General features: G+C 37.1%; 1 long non-coding RNA gene across 1 annotated transcript; it reads left to right on the top strand.

The window, feature by feature from the left end:
* Window positions 1–321: 321 nt before the first annotated feature.
* LOC147174830 (uncharacterized) lies at window positions 322–2,954 on the top strand. The gene is made up of 3 exons (XR_015094844.1): window positions 322–475; window positions 1,064–1,159; window positions 1,552–2,954. It is a non-coding gene; the product is annotated as an uncharacterized LOC147174830 (long non-coding RNA).
* The last annotated feature ends 812 nt before the right edge of the window (window positions 2,955–3,766 follow it).

The raw sequence follows: 3,766 nt of genomic DNA, 5'->3' as shown, positions 1-3,766 counted from the left end.
TTGTCCTAAACATGTCGCTCTTATGGAGACTATTTCTGCCAGTACAAGAAAAAAAGAATTCCCAAATCGAAATTTTGAAATAAAGTCACGAGATCAGAAAAACATTGAAACGTGATAATGCATTTGTGTATTGATACTAGTTTTTGTGGGGGGGTATTTCCATTTCTGCACAAAATATGTATTCACAAGAGCTTTTTGAAGTAGGTTTGCTGTTGATAACATGGTCAGGCATTGAATAGGATGCAGACTGCACAAAATAGCTGCTGAATTTTATGTGCTGAATAAATGACTATATTTTGTTAATTGTCTTTTTCAGATATCTGAAGAATTTCATCGGCTCACGAGCAAAGACCTCCTGGGGACTTTCAATGCATCCCTGGACATATTTGTGCCTGGCATGCTGAAACTGTACCCGTTTAAGAAGGGAGCTCTTGGTGAGAAGATGGAAGACCTCCTGGATAAACTTGATGAACAGGTGAGTGAAGTGCCTCCTTGCCAGACATTTTTAGAAGAGTATGAATCTACTTATCTCATAAGAGAAACAGAAAAAGATGTTTGCTTTAATCAAAAAAAGACATTTGCAAACATTGTTTTTTATTTTGGAAAACAATGAAAGAACTGGAAACACAGTACAATATCAATCCTCCCTTTTTTAATTACTATACGAATAAGAAGTATGAAATAAACACCAATTGCTGCTTAACTCATTTGCTCCTAAAAACGTATAAATATTATATATATCTATATTAAATATTACCATGCTCAATGTATTGTATCGTGACCCCTGTATCGTGATACGCATCGTATCATAGGGTTGTTGGAAATACCCTGCCCTAGCATGCAGTCATTGCTTTATGTTCTTATTTGGCAATACTTGGTTTAACAGAATTTTAATTTGTAAAAGTAAAGTAAATTTTTTTGTTTTTTTAAGTTTTACATGTTGCCAAGTCTGACTTATGCTTTATCTTCATTACTATAAAAGACTTATTGTTTTGCATTGTATATAAGCATACTACGTTACTCTACTAATTGAAATTCTTCTTGTCCACTGAATACTCTTTAGACATCCGACATTGTGTCCCATTGAAAGACGGCAGCACTGAGAGGCCTGCCCTTTTTCCTCTGAGAAGATGCAACAAATGTTTTCTTGAAGTGCTTGGTAAGTACAAAAAAAGTAATGCAAGTAAAACTAATTCCCATAAGAGTTATTAAAAAATGGAACTATACACCTCCTCACTGCAGCCCAAATAATTGTATGGTGAGGATTGCAATTGTCTATAACTCTCGCTCCCTTTTTTCTGCTGAGAAGCAGCTGGGCATTGTTGGTGGGTGTTCTGTAGGAGAAAGGACTTTGGTGTGAAACTCATCACAAGGTTGACATAGTGAAAAGCTACTGTGCCATTAACTAAAGAAAAATATGCTTTTTCTTGTTAAAACCTCCTTGGGTCAAATGACCATCATGGCACAGAAGTTTAGTTTTAAATCAGTAGATATGTATTTTATCTTGGTTTGTTATTAGTATTCAATAATGCATATGTTACTTTTCTCCAGGACACTGGCATTTTGGAACCAGTGCTGAACAATGCATCTGTTGCCATTCTCACCTTTCTACAAGATGACTATGACTATGTCTGTGTGTGACCAGACGGTTGTGTTGGAAGAGAGCATCGTGACTTTTGTTATTTAGCCTGTTCAAGTGCAATGTTGTTGAGTTATGTATATAAAAACAATTTTTTATTTGTCTTTTACCAATAGTTCCATATTTAGTATTTGAACTATTAAAATGTAATCGTAATGTATGTATGCAAAAATTTATTTTTATGTAAACACTTTCTTAACCCTCATATTGTCCTTTGGTCAAGGAATGAAGAAGAAAGTACAGGGAGGAAAAAAAGAGGAACAGAGGGGAGGAAAGAAGGAAGGAGAGGAGATAAAGAGGAAGTGGGGAAGGAAAGAAAGAAAGATGGAGGTTTTGTTATGCAGTGTTTTAAAAGACTGTTGCTGAACGCCCCTTGCCCCTCCCTCTGAAATGCCTATTTTACAACAGGCAAGTGCAAGGGGGGGCAGGGGGGAGCGGAGGCTATGGGTGCCGGGGCACATGTCCTTTTGGCACTTTTGCCCAAAGTGCCCCTTTGTCCATTTATTTGTTTTTTTTTGTTTTTTAATCTATTTTTTAAATAGTTTGTGAAAGTAGTTTTGTGGCCTCTCCCCCAAAAAATTCAGCAACATAATTTTCATAAAACAAATTATTATTATGTTATCCTTGGATGACGTCATACTACGAGAGGCGCCCCATTTTACCAGGTCGCTTTTCACTACACCTGCGGTCGGTAAGTTGGTCTCTCCGTTTGTATTTACGTAGTCTCACTCACAGTAAACAAAAGCCAAGGTCATAGAATACAGAAAACTCAAGCAAAACCGATGCCTTTATTTGATAGATCTTGTAGCCATGATCACAGAGCATGCTGTGTGCTAGCCTAGCTTCAATTCAAATGTAGTGACACAAGTTGTAATCAGCCTCGCAACTACGATGAAGTCTGACATTTGGGCGCAGTTGGTTCTGAGGACTCGGGGAAGATATCCCCCTCAGTTTCATAAAGACCACGATCCTTCCCATCCACTTTCGCCGCGGCAAAAATCCCCGGTAAAACTAACGTTCCTCTTCTATTGGGACGGGGCATGGAGCTTCTGCTCCAACTACTGATGCACAAAATCTGTCGGAATTTGTAACTCTCGCTCAGATTTATAATAAAATCTTCCTGAAGACTCCAACTTGTAGCATGTACTCAATAATAGCTGAATTGAAATGTACTTCAAAATATATGTGGAAACTGCTACATGATCTTTGTTTTTATTTTAACTAAGAGCTCGTTTTGGGGGGGTTAGCGGTCAGAGTAAGGTCCTAATAAGAAACAGATTATTAGGGGGGAAATGAAGAACCAAAAACAAGAAGAAGAAAAAACAACAACAATCAAAAACAAATTTATCAAAAACAAACAATGTAGCTTGCTGAGATGTGGCAGTTACAGTAATTGTTGGGTACAGTCCCAATAATGACATATTAACATAATAATAATAAAAGTACAAGTAAACAATAAAAGGCATTTGCTCTTACCTGAATCAAGCTAAATGTAAAGTAAGATGTTTTTATGCTACTTGCACTATAGGAAAATCCTAATTGTGTTATTTAAAATGAACATTTTACATAATCGTTTTTATTCATGTAAATTTGTTGTTCATAAGTGATTCTTCATACATAAATGTCAAAACGTTTTTATAGTGATTGGCATTGCAGACAAACAGTTTAATTATGTGTGATTTATTGTTTAGCCATTATTTCAATTAGGAATTTTGTTTTTGTTTCTTTTGCTTTGAGCACTGCACACCCCTGGTTGACAACACGTTGCTATTTTATGCAGTGTCAGATAACAGTCAGTTCTGCTTTGTTTTATTCAATATCTATTTGGTGAGCTGCATGACACTTGGAAGTTGTAACACACCTGTCTTGTTCTGAGTGTCGCTTCCCCATCGATCGAGAGTGGGTGGGGAGAGGGGAGGGGTTTGGGGGTACCGCCTTTCTGATAGTATAAGACGATTGCAATTGTCAGGAATCGACACACTTGTGAGGAGAAGCAGCCATTTGTCTGTCATTCATGTGTGTCCAGAATATTCTGTAAAATAAATCCTTCGAAGGACCTGTTCACCGATCTCCAGTCTGTATTCAGAAAATCAACATTCTCACTACCTGGAAGAAAACGAACACGCG

The sequence above is a fragment of the Leptonotus elevatus genome, chromosome 5 (genome assembly GCF_054856555.1).
Source record: "Leptonotus elevatus isolate MCC_2025b chromosome 5, RoL_Lele_1.0, whole genome shotgun sequence".
In the NCBI taxonomy this organism is placed as follows: Eukaryota; Metazoa; Chordata; class Actinopteri; order Syngnathiformes; family Syngnathidae; genus Leptonotus; species Leptonotus elevatus.
This window is presented reverse-complemented; position numbering and strand designations above follow the sequence as displayed.